A 27,108-nucleotide genomic window follows, 5' to 3' on the forward strand; every position below is an offset into this window, starting at 1 on the left:
GTGAAAAAATATCGAGCCTGCTCGATATTTTTCACGGCTTATGGACACGGCCCCCCATTGTAATTCAATGAGGCTGCAAAAACAACGGAAGGTTGTTTTTGCTGTGCACCGTGACTTCCGGTTTTGCGGACCGCCGTTTTTTTTCCAATACTTTTGCCATAGTAATGCAAACCCCAAAAACGGCGATCCGCAAGTTTTTTGAGGTCCGTTATTGCGCAAGACTGTGAAAATTGCAGCAATACAGCCCGCAAAAAAGTCTTGCAATAACAGGCCGCAAAAAAACAGGTAAGTGTAAAAGAAGCCTTAGGTTTGGGATTAGGGTTATGGTTAGGGATGGGATTAGGGTTAGGGTTGGGGTTAGGATTAGGGATGGGATTAGGGTTAGGTTTGGGATATGGGTTATGGTTTGGGATTAGGGTTATAGATAGGGTTGGGATTAGGGTGATGGGTGTGTTGGGATTAGGGTTAGGTTTGTGGTTAGGGTTGGGTTTAGGGTTAGGCGTGTATTGGGGTTAGGGTTGTGATTAGGATTATGGTTAGGGTTGGGATTAGGGTTATGGGTGTGTTGGGGTTAGGGTTGGAGTTAGAATTGGGGGTTTCCACTGTTTAGGTACATCAGGGGGTCTCCAAACACGACATGGCTCCACCAGTCAAAGTCAAATGGTGCTTCCTCCCTTCTGAGCTCTGCCGTGTACCCAAACAGTGGTTTACCCCCACATATGGGGCTTCAGTGTACTCAGGACAAATTGGACAACTTTTGGGGTCCAGTTTCTCCTACTACCCTTGGGAAAATAAAAAAAATTGGGGGCTAATAAATCATTTTTGTGAAAAAAAAATTTTTTTTATTTTCATGGCTCTGCGTTATAAACTTCTGTGAAGCACTTGGACATTCAAAGTGCTCACCAAATATCTAGATAAGCTTCATGGGGGGTCTAGTTTCCAAAATGTGGTCACTTGTGGGGGGTTTCTACTGTTTAGGCACATCAAGGGCTCTACAAACACAACATAACGTCCGCAGGCCATTCCTATCAAAGTCTGCATTCCAAAACATCACTACTTCCCTTCCAAGCTCTGCCATGCGCCCAAAGAGTGGTCGCCCCTCCCACATATGGGGTATCAACGTACTCAGGACAAATTGCACAACAACTTTCATGGTCCAATTTCTCCTGTTACCCTTGTGAAAGTAAAAATTTGGGGGTGAAAAGCTCATTTTTGTGAAAAAATATGATTTTTTTATTTTCACGGCTCTATGTTCTAAACTTCTGTGAAGCACTTGGGGGTTTATAGTGCTCACCATACATCTAGATAAACTCCTTGGGGTGTCTAGTTTCCAAAATGTGGTCACTTATGGGGGGTTTCTACTGTTTAGGCACATCAGGTGCTCTCCAAACGCAGCATGACGCCCGCAGACCATTCTATCAAAGTCTACATTTCAAAACGGCGATCCATCCCTTCCAAGCTCTGCCATGTACCCAAACAGTGGTCCTCCCCCACATATGGGGTATCAACGAACTCAGGGAAAGTGCACAACAACTTTCATGGTCCAATTTCTAATGTTACCCTCGTGAAAATTAAAATTTGGTGGTGAAAATATCATTTTTGTGGAAAAAATATGATTTTTTATTTTCACGGCTCTATGTTATAAACTTCTGTGAAGCACTTCATAGTGCTCTCCAGACATCTAGATAAACTCCTTGGGGTGTCTAGTTTCCAAAATGTGGTCACTTGTGGGGGGTTTCTACTGTTTAGGTACATCAGGGACACTGCAAACGCAACATGACGCCCGCAGACCATTCCATCAAAGTCTACATTTTAAAACGTCACTACTTCCCTCCGAGCCCCATTGTGTGCCCAAACAGTGGTCCCCCCCTACATATGGGGCATTGGCGTACTTAGGACAAACTGGACAACAAGTTTTGGGGTCCAATTTCTCCTGTTATCCTTTGAAAGTAAAAAATAGCGAGCTAAAAAATTATTTTTGAGGGATAAAAAATATTTTTTATTTTCACAGCTCTATGTTATAAACTTCTGTGAAGCACTTGGGGGTTCAAAGTGCACACCACACATCTAGATAAGTTACTTATGGCATCTAGTTTCCAAAATGGTGTCAATTGTGGGGGGTTTCCACTGTTTAGGCACATCAGGGGCTCTCCAAACGCAACATAGCATCCGATCTCAATTCCAGCCAATTCCACATTAAAAAAGTCAAACGGCGCTCCTTCCCTTCCGAGCTCTGCCGTGCACCCAAACAGTGGTTTACCCCCATATATGGGGTATCGGCGTACTCAGGACAAATTGCACAACAACTTTTGGGGTCTAATTTCTCCTGTTACCCTTGTGAAAATAAAAATTTGGGGGTGAAAAGATAATTTTTGTGGAAAAAATGTGACTTTTTATTTTAACGGCTCTACGTTATAAACCTCTGTGAAGCACTTGGGGGTTTCAAAGTGCACACCACCCATCTAGATAAGTTCCTTAAGGGGTCTAGTTTCCAAAATGGTGTCACTTGTGGGGAATTTCCACTGTTTAGGCACATCAGGGGCTCTCCAAACGCAACATGGCGTCCGATCTCAATTCCAGCCAATTCTGCATTCAAAAAGTCAAACGGCACTCCTTTTCCAAACTCTGTCATGCGCCCAAACAGTGGTTTACACCCACATATGGGGTATCGGTGAACTCAGAACCAATTGCACAACAAATTTTGTAGTTCATTTTCTCTTTTTACACTTGTGAAAATAAAAAAATGAGTTCTGAAGTAAAATATTTGTAAAAAAAGTAAAATGTTAATTTTTTCCTTCCACGTTGCCTTACTTCCTGTGAAGCATGTAAAGGGTTAATAAAATTCTTGAATGTGGTTTTGAGCACCTTAAGGGGTGTAGTTTTTAGAATGGTGTCACTTTTGGGTACTTTCTGTCATGAACACCCATCAAAGTGACTTTAAATGTGAGATGGTCCCTAAAAAAATGGTTTTGTAAATTTTGCTGTAAAAATGAGACACTCCCCTTGAGAAAGCACGTGGGCGAAACGCACCTCAGGGCGTTTTGTGTGGTGGTGTCTGTGACTTATAATGGGTAAGCATTGATTTACAATCTCTACATGGATATCCCTAATGTTAAGTTTCCCTCATCCGGGTATGAATATGTATATGTGACTGTGACCTTATAGGATGTGTTGTGAAGCTCATATGGGATTGGAGTAGCATGTATATACGGTACAATAATTTGTGATATATGTTAATGTATCACCACTGTTGTACATGGATTTTTGACTTAGTCTTTTGAGATACTCATATGTTATGATGTATTTTTAATATTGATGTTCAATAAACTTTATTAATTTTCCATTTTGAGTGCTATAGTGGTCTATGAGTACTTTGTACTCATCTTTAGGTGGTATAGTTTATTCAGCCACTATTTTTTGAATTTGCAATATAATCAATGGAGACGCAGGCATAGCAATGCTTCTAGCTGGTGGTATTTATTTATGCTGTTGGAATCTCTATTTTGAAAAATGAGAAATCGCTGGTCAACTTTTAACCCTTATAACTTCCTAACAAAAAAAAATGTTGTTTTCAAAATTGTACTCATGTAAAGTAGACATGTGGGAAATGTTATTTATTAACTATTTTGTGTGACATATCTCTCTGATTTAAGGGCATAAAAATTCATAGTTTGAAAATTGCAAAATTTTAAACATTTTTGCCATATTTCCAATTTTTAATAAATAAACGCAAGTAATATTGAATAAATTTATTCCACTAACATGAAGTACAATATGTCACGAAAAAACAATCTCAGAATCAGCTGGATCCGATAAAGCGTTCCAGAGTTATAACCTCATAAAGTGACAGTGGTCAGAATTGTAAAAATTGGATTGGTCATTAATGTTATGAACTGGTGATTCAGAAACACAATGGACCTGGTGGTTAAGAGCACACAAAGTGACCTGATAGTTACTAATAACATAGGACGAGCTCTGAGACGTGGGAACTCTGCTGACCGCAATCCCTAATCCTATCACACCACACTAGAAGTAGCCGTGGAGCGCTCCTGACCAGACCTAGGCGCCTCGGCACAGCCTAAGAAACTAGCTAGCCCTGAAGATAGAAAAATAAGCCTACCTTGCCTCAGAGAAATTCCCCAAAGGAAAAGGCAGCCCCCCACATATAATGACTGTGAGTAAAGATGAAAATACAAACACAGAGATGAAATAGATTTTAGCAAAGTGAGGCCCGACTTACTGAATAGACCGAGGATAGGAAAGATAGCTTTGCGGTCAGCACAAAAACCTACAAACAACCACGCAGAGGGCGCAAAAAGACCCTCCGCACCGACTAACGGTACGGAGGTGCTCCCTCTGCGTCCCAGAGCTTCCAGCAAGCAAGACAAACCAAAATAGCAAGCTGGACAGAAAAAATAGCAAACCAAGAAACACAAGCAGAACTTAGCTTATGCAGGGAAGACAGGCCACAAGAACGATCCAGGAGAGAGCAAGACCAATACTGGAACATTGACTGGAGGCAAGGAACAAAGAACTAGGTGGAGTTAAATAGAGCAGCACCTAACGACTTAACCTCGTCACCTGAGGAAGGAAACTCAGAAGCCGCAGCCCCACTCACATCCACCAGAGGAAGCTCATGGACAGAACCAGCCGAAGTACCACTCATGACCACAGGAGGGAGCTTGGCCACAGAATTCACAACACATTAAGTACCAAATTGGCTCTGTTACTAAGGGGTTAAAGATTAGAATGACAGTGCTAGTGAAAGGGGCCAGTGGTCCCATTAACAATAGTTCCAAAAAGTCACTGCACACGTAGGAGTTGAAAATTATGCTTCAAGTGAGAATTTATTAATAGTGATTGCTGAAGCGACAGGCAAAATGACGTTTCGGCCAGTTAATAGCCTTGATCACATAGTGTAGGCATTTTTCACGGGTGCTGACAAAAGAAGGTTCCACACAGTAGGTTCTGGTGTGGAGCTGTCGCTATCCGTTGGTGGCACTTCCCACACGCAGTTCACTGGCAGGTCAACTCATCAGACGCTGCAAAGGGAAGAAAGAGAAAGAGGAGGGAGATGGGGACAGGCACAGGGCATGTAATAGAAACACAGAAGGCGGCACACAGACGCAAGAGGGGGATGATAGACAGCTGGGAGGCGGCTGAAACAGGGGGAGACACCATACCTCTGGGACTCAATACAGGTATGGGGCGCAATTTACTAAAGTCAATATTTTAGTGTTACTAGGGATCAGAAACATAAGAGCCACCTTCACAGAATGCAGCCTTAGTGCTGCTGAAGGTGGATCCTTTACTTAAAAACATCCTGGAGGGGGGTGACAAGTTCCCTTTAAACATTTAGAGGGTGAGTGGAAATTCAAATCTGACTCAATATGACTTTGAGTGATTAGTTGATTGTGATTCAAGGCAATTGTTCAGTAGCAGTTGAAGCTCATAATCATAATATTCATTGTTATTATTACAAATGATACTGTCATGATACTGATTATCGAACATTAAGGCCATGTGCACACATTCAGTATTTTTCGTGTTTTTTCACATTTTTTCGCTATAAAAACGTGATAAAAACGTGAAAAAAACGCTTACATTTGCCTCCTATTAATTACAGTGTATTCCGCATTTCTAGTGCAAATGTTGCTTTTTTTTCCGCGAAAAAATCGCATTGCGGAAAAAAAAGCAACATGTTCATTGAAAATGCGGAATTGCGGGGATTCCGCACACCTAGGAGCACATTGATCTCCTTACTTTCCGCATGGGGCTGTGCACACCATGCGGGAAGTAAGCAGATTATGTGCGGTTGGTACCCAGGGTGGAGGAGAGGAGACTCTCCTCCACGGACTGGGCACCATATAATTAGTAAAAAAAAAAAGATTTAAAAAAAAAAATAGTCATATACTCACCCTCTGATGGCCCCGGTGTCTTCCCGCCTCTCAGCGGTGCATGCTGCCGCTTCTGTTCCTATAGATGGTCTGTGTAAAGGACCTGCGATGACGTCGCAGTCCTGTGATTGGTCGCGCGACCGGTCACGTGACCGCGACGTCATCGAAGGTCCGGCGCGCTGTTATGTTTGCTAATGACAGGTGTTATGAAGGCAATCCAGAAACACAGTGTGCTTAGCGATCAGAGCGCACACAGTGATCTGACAAATACCCAAAAATACAAGAACGAGCTCTGAGACGTGGAAACTCTGTAGACTGCACACCTGATCCTATCCTAAACACAACTAAAAGCGGCTGTGGATTGCGCCTAACAACTACCTAGGCAACTCGGCACAGCCTAAGAAACTAGCTAGCCTGAAGATAGAAAAATAGGCCTGACTTGCCCCAGAGAAATTCCCCAAAGGAAAAGGCAGCCCCCCACATATAATGACTGTGAGTAAGATGAAAAGACAAAACGTAGGGATGAAATAGATTCAGCAAAGTGGGGCCCGATATTCTAGGACAGAGCGAGGACAGTAAAGCGAACTTTGCAGTCTACAAAAAACCCTAAAGCAAAACCACGCAAAGGGGCAAAAAAAAACCCACCGTGCCGAACTAACGGCACGGCGGTACACCCTTTGCGTCTCAGAGCTTCCAGCAAAACAAAAGACAAGCTGGACAGAAAAAAAGCAACAAAAAAGCAAAAAGCACTTAGCTATACAGAGCAGCAGGTCACAGGAACAATCAGGAGAAGCTCAGATCCAACACTGAAACATTGACAAGGAGCAAGGATAGCAGCATCAGGCGGAGTTAAGTAATGAAGCAGTTAACGAGCTCACCAGAACACCTGAGGGAGGAAGCTCAGAAGCTGCAGTACCACTTGTGACCACAGGAGTGAATTCAGCCACAGAATTCACAACAGTACCCCCCCCTTGAGGAAGGGTCACCGAACCCTCACCAGAGCCCCCAGGCCGACCAGGATGAGCCGCATGAAAGGCACGAACAAGATCGGAAGCATGAACATCAGAGGCAAAAACCCAGGAATTATCTTCCTGAGCATAACCCTTCCATTTAACCAGATACTGGAGTTTCCGTCTAGAAACACGAGAATCCAAAATCTTCTCCACAATATACTCCAATTCCCCCTCCACCAAAACCGGGGCAGGAGGCTCAACAGATGGAACCATAGGTGCCACGTATCTCCGCAACAACGACCTATGGAATACATTATGTATGGAAAAGGAGTCTGGGAGGGTCAAACGAAAAGACACAGGATTGAGAACCTCAGAAATCCTATACGGACCAATAAAACGAGGTTTAAATTTAGGAGAGGAAACCTTCATAGGAATATGACGAGAAGATAACCAAACCAGATCCCCAACACGAAGTCGGGGACCCACACGGCGTCTGCGATTAGCGAAAAGTTGAGCTTTCTCCTGGGACAAGATCAAATTGTCCACTACCTGAGTCCAGATCTGCTGCAACCTATCCACCACAGAATCCACACCAGGACAGTCCGAAGACTCGACCTGTCCTGAAGAGAAACGAGGATGGAACCCAGAATTGCAAAAAAATGGAGAAACCAAGGTAGCCGAGCTGGCCCGATTATTAAGGGCGAACTCAGCCAACGGCAAAAAGGACACCCAATCATCCTGGTCTGCAGAAACAAAACATCTCAGATATGTTTCCAAGGTCTGATTGGTTCGTTCGGTCTGGCCATTAGTCTGAGGATGGAAAGCCGAGGAAAAGGATAGGTCAATGCCCATCCTACCACAAAAGGCTCGCCAATACCTTGAAACAAACTGGGAACCTCTGTCAGAAACAATATTCTCAGGAATGCCATGCAACCGAACCACATGCTGAAAGAACAAAGGTACCAAATCAGAGGAGGAAGGCAATTTAGCCAAGGGCACCAGATGGACCATTTTAGAAAAGCGATCACAGACCACCCAAATGACTGACATCTTTTGAGAAACGGGAAGGTCAGAAATGAAATCCATCGAAATATGTGTCCAAGGCCTCTTTGGGACCGGCAAGGGCAAAAGCAACCCACTGGCACGAGAACAGCAGGGCTTAGCCCTAGCACAAATCCCACAGGACTGCACAAAAGTACGTACATCCCGTGACAGAGATGGCCACCAGAAGGATCTAGCCACTAACTCTCTGGTACCAAAGATTCCAGGATGACCAGCCAACACCGAACAATGAAGTTCAGAGATAAGTTTATTAGTCCACCTATCAGGGACGAACAGTTTCTCTGCTGGACAACGATCAGGTTTATTCGCCTGAAATTTTTGCAGCACCCGCCGCAAATCAGGGGAGATGGCAGACACAATGACTCCTTCCTTGAGGATACCCGCTGGCTCAGATAAACCCGAAGAGTCGGGCACAAAACTCCTAGACAGAGCATCCGCCTTCACATTTTTAGAGCCCGGAAGGTACGAAATCACAAAGTCGAAGCGGGCAAAAAATAACGACCAACGGGCCTGTCTAGGATTCAAGCGCTTGGCAGACTCGAGATAAGTCAAGTTCTTATGATTAGTCAATACCACCACGCGATGCTTAGCTCCTTCAAGCCAATGACGCCACTCCTCGAATGCCCACTTCATGGCCAGCAACTCTCGATTGCCCACATCATAATTACGCTCAGCGGGCGAAAACTTCATGGAAAAGAAAGCACATGGTTTCATCACTGAGCAATCAGAACCTCTCTGTGACAAAACCGCCCCTGCTCCAATCTCAGAAGCATCAACCTCGACCTGGAACGGAAGAGAAACATCTGGCTGACACAACACAGGGGCAGAACAAAAACGACGCTTCAACTCCTGAAAAGCTTCCACAGCAGCAGAAGACCAATTAACCAAATCAGCACCCTTCTTGGTCAAATCGGTCAATGGTTTGGCAATGCTAGAAAAATTACAGATGAAGCGACGATAAAAATTAGCAAAGCCCAGGAACTTTTGCAGACTTTTCAGAGATGTCGGCTGAATCCAATCCTGGATGGCTTGGACCTTAACTGGATCCATCTCGATAGTAGAAGGGGTAAAGATGAACCCCAAAAATGAAACTTTCTGCACACCGAAGAGACACTTTGATCCCTTCACAAACAAAGAGTTAGCACGCAGGACCTGAAAAACCATTCTGACCTGCTTCACATGAGACTCCCAATCATCTGAGAAGATCAAAATGTCATCCAAGTAAACAATCAGGAATTTATCCAGATACTCACGGAAGATGTCATGCATAAAAGACTGAAACACAGATGGAGCATTGGCAAGTCCGAACGGCATCACTAGATACTCAAAATGACCCTCGGGCGTATTGAATGCAGTTTTCCATTCATCTCCTTGCCTGATTCTCACCAGATTATACGCACCACGAAGATCTATCTTAGTGAACCAACTAGCCCCCTTAATCCGAGCAAACAAGTCAGATAACAATGGCAAGGGATACTGAAATTTAACAGTGATCTTATTAAGAAGGCGGTAATCAATACACGGTCTCAGCGAACCATCCTTCTTGGGTACAAAGAAGAACCCTGCTCCCAGTGGTGATGACGATGGGCGAATATGTCCCTTCTCCAGGGATTCCTTCACATAACTGCGCATAGCGGCGTGTTCGGGCACGGATAAATTAAATAATCGACCTTTAGGGAATTTACTACCAGGAATCAAATTGATAGCACAATCACAATCCCTATGCGGAGGTAGAGCATCGGACTTGGGCTCTTCAAATACATCCTGATAATCAGACAAGAACTCTGGGACCTCAGAAGGGGTGGATGACGAAATCGACAAAAATGGAACCTCACCATGTACCCCCTGACAACCCCAGCTGGATACCGACATGGAATTCCAATCCAATACTGGATTATGGGTTTGTAGCCATGGCAACCCCAACACGACCACATCATGCAGATTATGCAACACCAGAAAGCGAATAACTTGCTGATGTGCAGGAGCCATGCACATGGTCAGCTGGGCCCAGTATTGAGGTTTATTCTTGGCCAAAGGTGTAGCATCAATTCCTCTCAATGGAATAGGACACCGCAAAGGCTCCAAGAAAAACCCACAACGTTTAGCATAATCCAAATCCATCAGATTCAGGGCAGCGCCCGAATCCACAAACGCCATGACAGAAAACGACGACAAAGAGCATATCAAGGTAATGGACAGAAGGAATTTGGACTGTACAGTACCAATGACGGCAGACCTAGCGGACCGCTTAGTGCGCTTAGGACAATCAGAAATAGCATGAGTGGAATCACCACAGTAGAAACACAGACCATTCAGACGTCTGTATTCCTGCCGTTCAACTCTAGTCATAGTCCTATCGCACTGCATAGGCTCAGGTTTAACCTCAGGCAGTACCGCCAAATGGTGCACAGATTTACGCTCGCGCAAGCGTCGACCGATCTGAATGGCCAAAGACAAAGACTCATTCAAACCAGCAGGCATAGGAAATCCCACCATGACATCCTTAAGAGCCTCAGAGAGACCCTTTCTGAACAAAGCTGCCAGCGCAGATTCATTCCACTGAGTGAGTACTGACCATTTCCTAAATTTCTGACAATATACTTCTATATCATCCTGACCCTGGCACAAAGCCAGCAAATTTTTCTCAGCCTGATCCACTGAATTAGGCTCATCGTACAGCAATCCGAGCGCCAGGAAAAACGCATCGACACTACTCAATGCAGGGTCTCCTGGCGCAAGAGAAAATGCCCAGTCTTGAGGGTCGCCGCGCAAAAAAGAAATAATAATCAAAACCTGTTGAATAGGATTACCAGAAGAATGAGGTTTCAAGGCCAGAAATAGCTTACAATTATTTTTGAAACTTAGAAACTTAGTTCTATCTCCAAAAAACAAATCAGGAATAGGAATTCTTGGTTCTAACATAGATTTCTGATCAATAGTATCTTGAATTTTTTGTACATTTATAACGAGATTATCCATTGAAGAGCACAGACCCTGAATATCCATGTCCACACCTGTGTCCAGAATCACCCAAATGTCTAGGGGAAAAAAAAAAAAAAGTGAACACAGAGCAGAAAAAAAAAAAAAAAAAAAAATGATGTCAGAACTTTTTCAGAACTTTTTCTTTCCCTCTACTGAGAATCATTAGTTTGGCTCCTTGTACTGTTATGTTTGCTAATGACAGGTGTTATGAAGGCAATCCAGAAACACAGTGTGCTTAGCGATCAGAGCGCACACAGTGATCTGACAAATACCCAAAAATACAAGAACGAGCTCTGAGACGTGGAAACTCTGTAGACTGCACACCTGATCCTATCCTAAACACAACTAAAAGCGGCTGTGGATTGCGCCTAACAACTACCTAGGCAACTCGGCACAGCCTAAGAAACTAGCTAGCCTGAAGATAGAAAAATAGGCCTGACTTGCCCCAGAGAAATTCCCCAAAGGAAAAGGCAGCCCCCCACATATAATGACTGTGAGTAAGATGAAAAGACAAAACGTAGGGATGAAATAGATTCAGCAAAGTGGGGCCCGATATTCTAGGACAGAGCGAGGACAGTAAAGCGAACTTTGCAGTCTACAAAAAACCCTAAAGCAAAACCACGCAAAGGGGCAAAAAAAAACCCACCGTGCCGAACTAACGGCACGGCGGTACACCCTTTGCGTCTCAGAGCTTCCAGCAAAACAAAAGACAAGCTGGACAGAAAAAAAGCAACAAAAAAGCAAAAAGCACTTAGCTATACAGAGCAGCAGGTCACAGGAACAATCAGGAGAAGCTCAGATCCAACACTGAAACATTGACAAGGAGCAAGGATAGCAGCATCAGGCGGAGTTAAGTAATGAAGCAGTTAACGAGCTCACCAGAACACCTGAGGGAGGAAGCTCAGAAGCTGCAGTACCACTTGTGACCACAGGAGTGAATTCAGCCACAGAATTCACAACAGCGCGCACCATCTATAGGAATGGACGCCGCTGAGGAGATCGGCTGTCTGCAGGCTGCATCTATAGTAAAAAGTTGGTCACACTTGTCAAACACTATGTTTGACAAGTGTGACCAACCTGTCAGTCAGTTTTCCAAGCGATGCTACAGATTGCTTGGAAAACTTTAGCATTCTGCAAGCTAATTACGCTTGCAAAATGCTAAAAAAAAAACGCGAAAAAAAACGCAAAAAAAAAATGCGGATTTCTTGCAGAAAATTTCCAGTTTTCTTCAGGAAATTTCTGCAAGAAATCCTGACGTGTGCACATACCCTCAGGGGTTTTTTTCTGCAGCAAAACCTGATATCTTGGCATGAAAGAAGCTGCAGAAAAAAAGTATGTTTTCATTGTTTTTTCTTGTATTTTTCGCATGCTAGATTTGTCTCTTGTGCATGTGGATAAAATTTAGTATTGAAAAAAAGTCCAATTCCATGGGACAAGGTTTTGGCACAAAAAAACGTAGCAAAGCATGATCACATCTATGATATAAATTACATTATTTTATTTAGTGCTATACATTTATTCTGAAAAAAAAAATTCTGTCTCAAAATGGCGCTGGCCACACCTACGCAGTAGCATCTATCGGCACATTACATCACACTACCAAGAAAGAGAGGTTAATTAAGGGCACCAAGGCATCACAAACTTGTTTTATTTTGTTCTTTTGTGCCTGCTACTGTTTGTGACCAATGGCATAGTACAACCCCTGGCAAAAATTATGGAATCACCGACCTTGGAGGAGGTTCATTCAGTTGTTTTTTTTTTTTTTTTTTTTTTTAAAAGCAGATCACAGACATGGGACAAAACTAAAGTCATTTCAAATGGCAACTTTCTGGCTTTAATAAGCACTAAAAGAAATAAAGAACAAAAAATGTTGTAGTCAGTATTTGTTACTTTTTTAGAACAAACAGAGGGAAAAAAATTATGGACTCACACAAATATGTGGGAAAAAAATTATGGAATCATGAAAAACAAACACACAAAAAACACTCCAACACATCACTAGTATTTTGTTGCACCACCTCTGGCTTTTATTACAGCTTGCAGTCTCTGAGGCATGGACTTAATGAGGGTCAAACAGTACTCTTCATTAATCTGGCTCCAATTTTCTCTGATTGCTGTTGCCAGATCAGCTTTGCAGGTTTGAGCCTTGTCATGGACCATTTTATTCAACTTCCACCAAAGATTTTCAATTGGATTGAGATTCGTACTATTTGCAGGCCATGACATTGACCTTATGTGTCTTTTTTAAAGGAATGTTTTCACAGTTTTTGCTCTATGGCAGGATGCATTATCATCTTGAAAAATGATTTCATCATCCCCAAACATCCTTTCAATTGATGGGATAATAAAAGTGTCCAAAATATCAACATAAACTTGTGCACTTATTGAAGATGTAATGACAGCCATCTCCCCAGTGCCTTAACCTGACATGCAGCCCCATATCATCAATGACTGTGGAAATTTGCATGTTCTCTTCAGGCAGTCATCTTTATAAATCTCATTGGAACGGCACCAAACAAAAAGTTCCAGCATCATCACCTTGCCCAATGCAGATTCCCGATTCATCACTGAATATGACTTTCATCCAGTCATCCACAGTCCACGATTGCTTTTCCTTTGCCCATTGTAACCTTGTTTTTTTCTGTTTAGGTGTTAATGATGGCTTTCGTTTAGCTTTTCTGTATGTAAATCCCATTTCCTTATGCGGTTTCTTACAGTTCGGTCGCAGACGTTGACTCCAGTTTCCACCCATTCATTCCTCATTTGTTTTGTTGTGCATTTCCTGCTTTGGAGACATATTGCTCTAAGTTTCCGGTCTTGATGCTTTGATGTCTTCCTTGGTCTATCAGTATGTTTGCCTTTAACAACCTTCCCATGTTGTTTGTGTTTGGTCCAGATTTTAGACACAGCTGACTGAACAACCAACATCTTTTGCAACATTGCGTGATGATTTACCCTCTTTTTTAAGAGTTTGATAATCCTCTCCTTTGTTTCAATTGACATCTCTCGTGTTGGAGCCATGATTCATGTCAGTCCACTTGGTGCAACAGCTCTCCAAGGTGTGATCACTCCTTTTTAGATGTAGACTAACGATCAGATCTAATTTGATGCAGGTGTTCGTTTTGGGAATGAAAATTTATTGATTCCATAATTTTTTCCCTCATAATTGAGTGACTCCATAATTTTTACCCTATGCTTGGTTAAAAAATGTAATCATTACTGACTACCACATTTTTTGTTCTTGATTTCTTTTAGTGTTTCTTAAAGCCAGAAAGTTGCCATTTGAAATTACTTTAGTTCTGTGCTATGTCTGTGATCTGCTTTTTTCTACAAAATTAAACAACTGAATGAACATCCTCCAAGGCCGGTGATTACATAATTTTTGCCAGGGGTTGTAGTACATATTGGCATTACAAGTGTGCGCTATAACATCACCCTCTCCACATTTGGTAGTTATTGACAGAGGATGTTGCTGGCTCCAATATTTCTTCTTAGTCAATCATATTTTACTTGGTTGCACCAAATCTTCTCAAGTGGTGATGAAGTTATATGGGTAAAGATTAACTTGACAATAGAATCTCATAATTTATATCAACATTTTACAACATGCTCTTCACTGGACATATTATAGATCCGTAAATAACTTACCGAGAGGATAAGCTGTGCCCAGAAAAAGACGAACCTGAAGATATATAACATTTAGTTATTTTTTCCTATTTTATACAATTGAAGAATAAAATGTAAGATAAAAACAAAATGAGAAAATACCCTGTAGTAAGTAAATAATAATAGTACATGTAAATAATAAAGTACTTAGCTGGCACTGTTTTGCTGATATCTCATACCTGCTTTTCAAAGAGAACCTGCATTACTGCTTAGCATACAAATGAATATTTTTTGGGGGAAAGATTGGAAATAATTTGGAAGGTATGAATCTCCATCTAGACTGTGACTGACATGCCTATTTTATATAAGTGATAGATAAATAACGGTCAATCGCTAAGTAGAATTTCCCACTGATAAGAAAAGAGGTATGTCTATGCTGGGAAGAAAGTCTAAAGGCCCTCAAACACAGCCTAACCTTGGCCAAACTTACCGATATAGACAGGTTCGTCCAACAGTCTAATGTGTACGGAGACCCCAAACAAGTGATCCTAGTGAGAAATTTCAATCAGGTATGTCCGATTTCGGACTGACAATCTCTTTGTTCTCCCAGAGATAAGCCAATGCCAGATATGTCTGGTGTTTTGTGACGACTTTCTCATAGAGAGCACTTTAGACCCAAACTTATTTATTTTCACAAGAGTATCAGGAAAAAATAGACCACAAAATTTGTTGTGTAATTTCTCCTGAGTACACCGATACCCCAGGGAAAGCCACTGTTTGGGCGCATGGCAGGGCTCAGAAGGGAGGAAGCAACGTTTGACTTTTTGAACTCAAAATTGTCTGGAATCAATGGCGGGTGTGATATAGAAAGGTTAATGTTTTGCCTTTAATTTGCCTTTTGCCTTTAATTGCTGGAATCTGCTAGATCTTGTTGTTATGATGCAGTAGTCTTGTCTCCGTGTCACGCCGTTAACGGCGATAAAGGGGCAGGACGGCGTACTGGGACCCGCACCTGTCCCTGCCACTATAATGGGCCCCTGGCTTTCCCTTATCTCAGGGGTGCCTATGATGGTTAGGAGGCTTGAGCCGCCAGCGTATCTCTGTCTCCTGTGCAAACCCTATCAGTGGCCCCCTCTCCCCCCAAGGGAGGTGAACTGCTCCAGTGTATAAATACAACAATTAACAGGGTATATAGACAAGGTAACTAAAAGTCTCAAACTCACCAAATGCTCACACAACCACAGAGGTAACACAGAGAAGGAAAGAGAAGGAAAAAACTAGGAAGGAAAACAGGTTTAACATGCAACCAAAACAGCAGACACCAATCTCTGTAAATAAACCTCTAAGCTCCTAATATCACGCTCCTTCACTCTCCAAGCCAGGCAGCAGAATTGATCACTGACAATAGCTGTAGTCAAGGCTGGGTCTATATAGATGAGATTACAAAATCCACTTCAGCTGAGAGACCCAGCTCACAGCAATTCAGCAACAAGGTTAACTCCTGCACTGCTGGCACAAAGCAGCAAGGTCAGAATACAGGAGAAGATCTTCTGTTCACTGTGTGTGAACGAGGCCCAGAACGCTGCGGTTCTCTGGAACCTCTCTGTCGCGGTAGCCCCGTGACACTCCGATTCAAGGATTTTATACTCCTTATCTTATATGTTTTCGATGGTCAGCAAACAACATGTTTTGGTTACATGGTAAATAAAGGTCAGCATGACCTGGGGTAACAAGGGGGGGTCTACATGAATTACATTGAGTTACATTTGATTTAAATGGTATCAAATACTGCCTCTTGCTCTATTAGATCAGAAAAAGTGACTTGCTCACAATCCATGTGCGGTTACCTTTTTCTCCAAGCATGCTTATCAATAAAGGGTCCATGTAAATAAAAAAAATAGAAAAAACGCAATAGCATTCACCAATCAGTGGCAATTCAAACGTCCTTTATTAGAACATGCAGCAAATCATCTTCACGGTTCAAGGGAGGGAGTGAAAGTAGGGGTGCGACAGGCAAGACGACGACGATCGTTTCACGTTAATACCAAGCGCTTCCACGGGTCTGTGTCCAGGAGGAAGTGACGCCTAGATAAGCAGGTAAGAAACAACCAGCTCCTCCCACGCCACCTCCCCCCGGGACAACCACAGTGCACAGTGTGTGTAAAATAACAAAAAACAAAACAATTAAAAACAACAACGGCTAGAGCACCTTATTACACACAGCAATATAGAATAAGAACGGTAGCCAATTATAATAGACCAATCTATCCAGAATACTAATTATGTCCTCTATTCCAAGACATACAAAGGAATCCACACCTGAATTCACCTGACTCAGAGAAAAAAAAAAAAAAAAAAGGCAGAGAAATATGTATACGGCTTACAAATACTTACTGAATAAACCTGTACAAAACAGAATAATTACTTACAACCACAAGAGTACAAGATGGGAATCAATCTAGGATGACGATCAATATAGAACAGCAAATATACGCAAAAACGTTAGCGTTCTATAAAAAAACAGACATGTCAACACGATCATTGAGACCTGCTGAGCCAGTGGCTCTTGTCCGTATGATCCATTTAGTTTCTTGCCTCAGTAAGATTTTGTGCAGATCACCACCCTGCGCCGGTAGATTAACTCTTTCAAGGCCCGCAAACATTAACACCTCTGGGTTACCCTGGTGTTCTTCTCTTATATGCTCAATTAATCTCGGGACACCTTTCCCGGTTTCAATAGATTTAAAATGTTCACGGAAGCGTACATATAGGCAGCGGATCGTCTTACCAATGTAGAACCTCCTGCAGGGACAGAAGACCACATACACCACATGCTGCGTTTTGCATGAGATGAAGTGCCGCACTTGATGCATAATGGGGCCAATATGTACCGTTGGACCCTGCATATGAAACTGGCAGAACCGACAGTGGCCACAGCGGTAGTTACCCAAAGGTGCGGCACGTTCCAGCCATGTAGATCTTTCTTTCGTGATCCGATTATGTACTAGCGAATCTCTAATACGTGCACTTTGTCTATTAGATACTAAAGGGCCCCCTATGGTCCTCCCTGTAAGATCCCTATCTCTCTCCAGTACGTGCCAATGTCTGCGAATAGACGCTCTTATTTCCCTATCTAATGGGTTGTTACGCCCCCTGCTTTTGACAGTGCCGTCCTATATCAAAGATACAAATTCGTTTCTCAGGCATGTACAGAGTTTTGAATAGCAGCCGGGGTTCTCCCTGGCGTCTATCGATGTGGTCAGTCTGTACACTCAGATCCCCCAGAAAATGGGTGTGGATACCATTGAACGTATCTTAAAATCTACAGATAAGAGTCAGGCATATATTAACTTTGTTTGCGGAGGTTTGGATTTTATCCTAACCCACAATGCTTTCACTTTCCTGGACACCTGGTACAGACAGACCACCGGGACTGCCATGGGGATCCCGGCTGCATGTACTTTTGCTAATCTGTACATGGCCGTATTTGAAGAAAATTTCATCTACTCTATTAACAATATATTTTTGAAACATATTAAACTTCTTCTAAGATATGTCGATGATTTGTTCTTGGTATGGGACGGCACTGAGGCGGAATTTGATTCTTTTGTCAGCTATCTTAATGGCAATAATACGATGGGGATGTCCTTCACCCATAGATTTGAGGGTTTCCATCTTGATTTCTTAGATGTCATGGTGGAGGTGGTAGATGGTAGCATACACACTTCCATATTCCGGAAACCCACCGCGGTAAATTCTATTCTTCATTTTAATAGTTTTCATCCTCACCACACTAAGGGTTCTTTGCCATATAGCCAGCTGTTGAGAACACGGCGAGTAAATAACACGCAAGAAGGCTATGAACGCCAGTCTAAGGAGCTTTGTGGGAGGTTTCGTGACAGAGGTTACCCAGAGGAGCTATTGAGGTCCGCCGTAAAACGGGTTGAGATGTTATCACCGGATAGTAAGGGGAGGCGACCTGATGCTTCCGGACAACGGTTTACTTTCTGCTTTCAATACGGCCCATTAGATAGGGAAATAAGAGCGTCTATTCGCAGACATTGGCACGTACTGGAGAGAGATAGGGATCTTACAGGGAGGACCATAGGGGCCCTTTAGTATCTAATAGACGAAGTGCACGTATTAGAGATTCGCTAGTACATAATCGGATCACGAAAGAAAGATCTACATGGCTGGAACGTGCCGCACCTTTGGGTAACTACCGCTGTGGCCACTGTCGGTTCTGCCAGTTTCATATGCAGGGTCCAACGGTACATATTGGCCCCATTATGCATCAAGTGCGGCACTTCATCTCATGCAAAACGCAGCATGTGGTGTATGTGGTCTTCTGTCCCTGCAGGAGGTTCTACATTGGTAAGACGATCCGCTGCCTATATGTACGCTTCCGTGAACATTTTAAATCTATTGAAACCGGGAAAGGTGTCCCGAGATTAATTGAGCATATAAGAGAAGAACACCAGGGTAACCCAGAGGTGTTAATGTTTGCGGGCCTTGAAAGAGTTAATCTACCGGCGCAGGGTGGTGATCTGCACAAAATCTTACTGAGGCAAGAAACTAAATGGATCATACGGACAAGAGCCACTGGCTCAGCAGGTCTCAATGATCGTGTTGACATGTCTGTTTTTTTATAGAACGCTAACGTTTTTTTTGTGTATATTTGCTGTTCTATATTGATCGTCATCCTAGATTGATCCACATCTTGTACTCTTGTGGTTGTAAGTAATTATTCTGTTTTGTACAGGTTTATTCAGTAAGTATTTGTAAGCCGTATACATATTTCTCTGCTTTTTTTTTTATTTTTTTCTCTGAGTCAGGTGAATTCAGGTGTGGATTCCTTTGTATGTCTTGGAATAGAGGACATAATTAGTATTCTGGATAGATTGGTCTATTATAATTGGCTACCGTTCTTATTCTATATTGCTGTGTGTAATAAGGTGCTCTAGCCATTGTTGTTTTTAATTGTTTTGTTTTTTGCTATTTTACACACACTGTGCACTGTGGTTGTCCCGGGGGGAGGTGGTGTGGGAGGAGCTGGTTGTTTCTTACCTGCTTATCTAGGCGTCACTTCCTCCTGGACACAGACCCGTGGAAGCGCTTGGTATTAGCGCGAAACAATTGTCGTTGTCTTGCCTGTCGCACTCCTACTTTCACTCCCTCCCTTGAATCGTGAAGATGATTTGCTGCATGTTCTAATAAAGGACGTTTGAATTGCCACTGATTGGTGAGTGCTATTGCGTTTTTTCTATTTTTTTTTATTTACATGGACACTTTGTTTCACGCAAGCACCGCCTTTCACCTGATCGGACTACCTTTTGTTGGGAAACTCTCCACATTGAGTTTATAATCTCTGCAAAGTCGAGCTGTGCCGCTCACTTTTTTTCTTTTTCTGGTCTTATCAATAAAGGGAGTAACCTCCTGATTTGGCCTCACTGGTGACCTGGAATATCTGACATTGGGTCAGAACGCAAACAGCTACATCAGTTTTTGGCGCCCAACGTGGGGCCGTGGTAACCAGCCTATTCAGAATACGTATCGGGGAGCTTCCTGGGAGATTGGACATGCAAAATCCAGCTGCAGCAAGGTGAGAAATTTTATTCTTACACTTTGTTTTGCACTTGCAATCTCTCTGGATCTCTCCATATCTCTGGGTAAAGGCTGCAAACACAGTTCAAAGAACCTACATCACAAGTGAGTTTTGTGTTTTGTCTGTTTATGTCAGTATGAGAGTTGAATATTAGAGTAATAAGATGATAATCGTTATTTTTTTTCTGTATTTTTTTGTCAATATACTAACTGATTGTATAGTGTAGAACTGGGATAGACAGTGCAGTTTTGTTCTTTTGGTCACCTTGGATTGTCAGTACTTTGTATAGGGTTGTGTTTCTGTGGTTTATTTTTTTATGCTTATGTAGTTGGCTTTGGTATTTTTGGATTGTCAGTGGACACTGCTGCAGTTTTTCATAAGGCTACTTTCACACTAGCGTCGTTTTCAATACGTCGCAATGCGTCATTTAGGGGAAAAAACGCATCCTGCAAAGTTGTCTGCAGGATGCGTTTTTTCCCCATAGACTAACATTAGCGACGTATTGCGACGCATTGACACACGTCGCAACCATCGTGCAACGGTTGTGCCGTGTTGTGGCGGACCGCCAGCAGCAAAAAACGTTACATGTATATAGATGAGATGTTATATATGGTTTGACACTGGACAGGTTTCTGTATGTGGTTTGGACAGATGCAGTAAGGATCAGATTATTCAAATTGTGCAGTGATCTGCCCGTATAGCGAAACTGTTTTGATTCCCAGAGGATGAATGTTTTGTAGAAATTGATTAAGTCTAAGAACTGTTGCATTCTGTTTCTGTGTGAAGGACACTAAATTTCTAAAATTCTGATGGGAGGGGTGAATGATCCCGCTGCGCAATTGCTTGTGAGTTTCTCCTCTCTGTTCTTATCTCCGCTAAGTGCCTGATGGGAGGGGTGAATGATGCCGCTGCGTGAGTTCTCTGTATTTTTTTTGTCCTTGGTGTAGTACTACGCGCTGGGAGATGTGCGCTTAAAGCAACAGTACTGTACTAAATGGGAAAAAGGAAAAAACTGTGCCTATTTGTGAAATTTGTGAAAGATTGTTTGGTCATCAGTGTGATTGAAAGATTGGTAAAGGTTTCACCTGCTTTTAGTTGTGTGATTGATATATGATAATAATTTTAATTACATAACGTCAACATATTTTGCAGCGCTTTACAAATTATAGAGGGGATTTGTACAGACAATAGACATTACAGCATGACAAAAATCACAGTTCAAAATAGATACCAAGAGGAGTGAGGGCCCTGCTCGCAAGCTTACAATCTGAGATAGCTAATTGAGGATCAACAAAAGGAGGCAGCCAAACTGCATGGCTGATCTAGTAAGTTAGAGGCCTAACACATTTGGGCCTAATTACTTTAGTCAGCGGGTTTTTGTTGTGGGTGAGAGGCAAAGAGCCTTCCCACGTTCCATGGAGCTGGGCTAGTAGGTTAGAGGCCTATCACATCTGGGCCTTCCTATTCTAGTCAGCTGATCTAACAGGTGAGAGGCAAAGAGCCTTCTCGTTACATCCTGTACGTCTACCAGGTGAGAGGCAAGGAGCCTTCCCGCTACACCTTGACAGGCTCGCTCTGACTTGCTACATGTGGCCCGTAGACAAGGTCCAGGCACACTAAAAGGGTATTTGCAGAATAAAGGTGAGCTGTCTGGAGAATAAGTTGAAGCCATGGGCAACTTGTCCTGTGTGCAGTCAGGGCCCCCAATGGGATCCAGAACAGCTATACAGATTGTAAAAGACAGAGAAGGAAAGGAAGCAATGAAAGATGTTGGACCAATATTTAAAAAGGCGAACATGTCGGAGTGTGGATGTTTGGATGTACAGAAGTGGCACAGTTTCAGAGAAGAGAATAGAGGTTGGATAAAAGACAAGGGAAGAGAGCAACAAGTGAATAAATTGTATTGTGTGGCAGAGGAAATACAACAGTATGGAGGTAAAGAAATTAGGACATAGTAGGACATAAGGTGTATTATGACTGTTTTGATGCACAAAAATCTATGACTATGACTGCTGCCACCCCACCTATGTATAACCAAAGACCCAGACAAGACAGATGGACTTTTAAACAATGTGGTCAGACAAACCCAGACTGGAGAGATACTTGTATGACCTGTGCTGCAACCCGACATAAGCAAATTTCACTAAATCCTGTCCGGACAAGATCACATGTAGTGACATAAGAAGCTGACACAGTAGTGTGGTTAGTGGGGACACTGACTTTTGGGGAGGAAGCTGACAGTAATCCTGATAGGGAGGAAGTTGTAGAACAGCATGTCACCCCCACTGATCATCTGGTTACCTCTACCACCGGACAATCAACCACATCAGGACCAAGAGCGGTGATTAGGGTAAGAGAGATTCAGGAGTATTAACCCTGGGGCCCCTAAGATTAGCTAGCTACGCTAAAACAGTTGCCTGACCCTGAGAACCAACCTTTCTCATTTTACAGACAAAGACAATACAACAGACATATAAGTGCACCTGGGCAGACCTAGAGAGTTTGGTGAGCACAAAGGAAGGTGACGTACTAGGACGCATAATTAAGACTTACAGATGATGGGACAAAAGGACGCTAAGTAGACTCATTTTTATTGACACTGGGGCAGCCGGAACTGTGGTACACAAAGACTTGATAATGCCAGACATGACTACTAACGAGATTGTGGAATGTGTGCAGGTAAAGGGATAAGTAACTGAAGCCCTGACTAAACAAATAAGAATAAAATTACGAGATAGCCAAGAGGTGCTTACAAAATGTATTGTTAGTGACAATACCCCTATGAATTTGCTGTGAGCAGATGTGTTGAGTGCTATCCAGGCCACCATACAGTACTCTCCTGAGGGTATTACAGTCACAAGTCCCCTCTCAGATAACCCAGGTAAAACAGTAAAAGTCCCTAAGAAAGCGACACCCAGGCCTCTCTACCCATTTCAGAGACTGCAGATTGACTACATACAGCTACTCAATGTAGAAGTGTATGAAAATGTCCTAGTATGTGTAGATCTCTTCTCTGGTTGGCCGGAAGCCTATCCGGTAAAATGTGCAAATGCTAAAATGACTGCAGAAAAACTGAAGAAAGAACTGATCTGCAGGTATGGTGTCCAAGAAACCATAGAAAGCGATAGGGGTACACACTTCACGGGAGAAATAATGAGGGAAGTCATGCAGGCCATGGGAATACAGCAAGCATTTCATACACCATATAGACCACAAAGTAGTGGGAAAGTGAAAAGACTAAACGGGACACTTAAGCTGAAAATTCAAAAGGCCATGGCAGACACAGGAAAGAGCTGGTTAGAGTGCTTGGCTCTTGCACACTTTTAGGTCAGACACACTCTAAATAGAAAGACAGGCTTCTCTCCTTTTGAAGTCCTGTTTGGTAGTGTGCCAAAGACTGGTCTGTACTTCCCACAGGTGCTACAAATGCAACACGGCACTATGACAGCCTATGTCCAGGCCTTGCAGAAAAGACTTAATGTGGTGCATAAACAAGTGTTCTCATCGATTCCAGATCCTAATGAAAGTACAGATGTGCACCAGCTGAATCCAGGTGATTGGGTGGTTATACGCAGACACGTAAGAAGGAGCCTAGACCCACGATTGATGGCCCCTTCCAAGTCCAGCTGACCACATCCACCTCAGTAAGACTTGAGGGAAAGCCCACCTGGATCCACGCCAGTCACTGCAAAAAGATCTTTTCACCAGCAGAATGACTGATCTTCTAATCACCTTGCTGGCAGTGGCAGGATTATTACACTCTACAGACACATTGGATCAACTTTTAAATGTTGACAGGGACAACAAACTTATTCAACATCATGCTCTTCTTATAAAGGAAATGGAAGGGCAAAAACCAAAAGACTGTTGGATCTGTACACACTGCCCAGTATCTGCAAGGACTATGCTGTACTTAGCCTTACCCCTGGAGCCATGGAAGGTATTAACACCACACTGCATACACAATGAGACTTGGACTCAGAATTTCTAGGTTCCTTGAGGCTCTTAATGAGACCAATACAATACAGAAACTCCTTTTTAAATCCAGCCAATTGGTTTAGTGGCCTAGCGGGATGAATTTTTTGGTATTTTACAGACTTGCATGCAAATTTTATTGTTTTGTTTATTGCTTTACGTAGATGTAAAAGTGCTAATATATGCATTACATAAGCTATTGAATAATGTATGTGTAAGGAAAATGAAAAAAAAATCTAAGGCTGAACCTTCCGTAGTGTATCATAGACCCTGGATGACCACTGCTGACGGGGGAAGTGAGTGTCCACACTGATGGTGGATGGGCGAAGCAGTATAGAGCCCCCTTATGGGTACTGGACCCATGAGACAGTAGCTCCTTTGTGGACATCAGCTGACCCTGTGGCAAAGGTTATACCATTTACAAAAGGGGAAATTGATATAGAAGGGTTAATGTTTTGCCTTTAATCCCCTGCAGACTGTGAGCCCTCGCGGGCAGGGTTCTCCCTCCTTATGTACCCGTGTGCCTTGTTTTTTGCTCATGTTTAATGTATTTGTCTATATTTGCCCCGTATTCACATGTAAAGTGCCATGGAATAAATGGCGCTATAAAAATGTATAATAATAATTTGCCTTTAAGTACTGGAATCTGCTAGATTTTGTTCTCATGATGCAGCAGTCTTGTAGTCACTGATTCAAGGATTTTATACTTCTTATCTTTTATGTTATCAATAGTCAACAAACAACGTGTTCTGGGTGCATGGTAAATAAAGGTCAGCATGACCCGGGGTGATGGGGGTGGGGGTGGCTACATGAATTAGATTGAGTTACATTTGTTGTAAATGGTATAAAATACTGACTCTTGCTCTATTAGATCAGATAAAGTGACTTGCTCACAATCCATGTGCAGTTTCCTCTTTCTCCAAGTGCGCTTGTCAATAGAGGGTGTAACCTTCTGATTTGGCCTCACTGGTGATCTGGCATATCTGACATTGGGTCAGAATGCAAACAGCTACAACAGGTGCTATGTCGCATTTGGAGACCCCCTGATCGACCTAAACAGTGGAAAACCCCCAATTCTAACTCCAACCCTAATACAGCCCTACCCCTGATCCTAATCCCAACCCTAACCACAACCCTAACCCCTAACCCCAAAACCCCAACCGTACCTCAACACAACCGTATCCCAAAACAATCCTAACCCCAACACCACAACCGTAACCCCCACACCCCAATCGTAACTCCAACACCACAACCATAACCCCAACGATAACCCCAACCCTAGCCCCGACCCTAACCCTAAGCATAGCTGTAACCCCCAAACCTAACCCTAGCCCCAACCCTAAACTTAGCCCCATCCCTAACCCTAGCCCTAACCATAACCCTAGCCCCAACCCTAACCCTAATGGAAAAATGGAAATAAACATTTTTTAAATTTTATTATTTTTACCTAACTAAGGGGGTGATAAAGGGGGTTTAATTTACCATTTTTTTTATTTTGATTACTGTGAAAGGAACCAATAGGAAAAATCTCCTGCGCCCATTTTCTTCACAAAAAAAGACGCCGAGGGCCGGGGGACAGAGCCGGAGGGTCCAGGGATACCGGAGGTACCGGAGAGGAGGGGGGGTTCCTCTGGTATGATAGATCATATCAGAGGAGAGAGAACTGAATGGGAAAGCTGACTTTTTTTTGTGATCGCCATTATTCTGTGAATAAAGGTAATCACGAGACTGGGGATGGTAAAATCCGACCTGAATCATGTTCTCCAGTGTCTCAGCTACCCCTTGTAGCCAAGACCCCAGAAATTTTCCAAAGCTGGGGGGCCCGTTAAAAGGCATAACGGTGGTCATTAAGGCTCAGTCCTCAAGATAAATATTTGATGCTGCAGATTTTCTGCAGTACTTCTGCACCAATTAGCTACTCGTTTTTTTTTTATTTGTTTTATTTATCTTTATTTATTGAATTTTGAGAGAGAAGTCATACAATCACAAAGCACTAAATATGCCAAGAAACCAAAACAACAGAAAAATAAAATAAATTTTGTAGTATAAATAAAAACTGTCATAAAGAACAGTAAGTAATGTCTGAACAGTTAACTACCAATGTAATGCAAGACAGAAGCACAAGTTCTGCATTAAAGAAACAGGGTTTAAGCTTCCATGACAACACAAATTGAGTAAGAGAATGTAGCCATAATAACAAAAAAAATGAAAGGACCGAAAAGAAAAAGGCAGAAGAAGCCCAAATGAGAGCAGCAGGGAGGGAGGAGAGGTGAGATAGATGAGCAGGCATGAGGACATATTTTTACCAATTCTATGCTGCTCAATAAGGACCTGATATCCCGCAGAGGATCTGAATTCCAGCCAATAATACCAAGTTTTGTAAAAACGATCATAGGAATTATTGACAGTAGAGCTTAGTTCCTCCATTAACACCACTTCATTAATTTTAGAAAACCAGAGGGTACCTGTTGTAATGGAGTCTTTTTTTCCAAAGCAAAGGAGTGCTCGAGCAGTCACATTTAAATGTCTTAATATAGAGTGCCTATATGTTATTATGGGAATGTCACAATGATGGTGAAGAACAAGAGCTGGGTTCAGGTCAATTGTAAGGTCTGAGAACATACACAACACTAGTTGTACCTTTTCCTAAAAAGGAGTAAGTAGCTTGCAGGCCCCCCAAAATATGTATCAGATCACTATCCTCATCTCCACATCTCCAACACATGGAAAATTAATTCAGGGAAAATATAATATAAGCGAGTTGGATAGAGACACTGGAGCATTGTATCCCGGACCTCAAACTTAAAAATTGGAATTTACCCAAAACCACCTCAATTGGGAACTTGTATGAGGGGGAGGAATTAATTACTTTTACATCATTGAGAGATAAATACAATGTTCCTCAAAGGGATTTTTACAAATATTTGCAGATCCGGCATTTCCTAACTGAAAGGAAAAAACAGATGCCTGCACCGCCATCTAAACTTTACTCTATGCTGATGAACCCGACATCACAGATTAGAGCGCT

The 27,108-nt window shown here is 42.6% G+C and overlaps 1 long non-coding RNA gene across 1 annotated transcript in view; it reads right to left on the bottom strand.

Moving 5' to 3' along the window:
• The window catches only part of LOC138657810 (uncharacterized), a 438,853-nt gene that overhangs the window by 87,043 nt on the left and 324,702 nt on the right, over positions 1-27,108 (bottom strand). The window contains exon 7 of the long non-coding RNA XR_011317198.1: positions 14,543-14,576. This is a non-coding gene — a long non-coding RNA (uncharacterized lncRNA). The remainder of the gene's footprint in view (positions 1-14,542; positions 14,577-27,108) is intronic.

The sequence above is a fragment of the Ranitomeya imitator genome, chromosome 1 (genome assembly GCF_032444005.1).
Source record: "Ranitomeya imitator isolate aRanImi1 chromosome 1, aRanImi1.pri, whole genome shotgun sequence".
Lineage (NCBI taxonomy): Eukaryota > Metazoa > Chordata > Amphibia > Anura > Dendrobatidae > Ranitomeya > Ranitomeya imitator.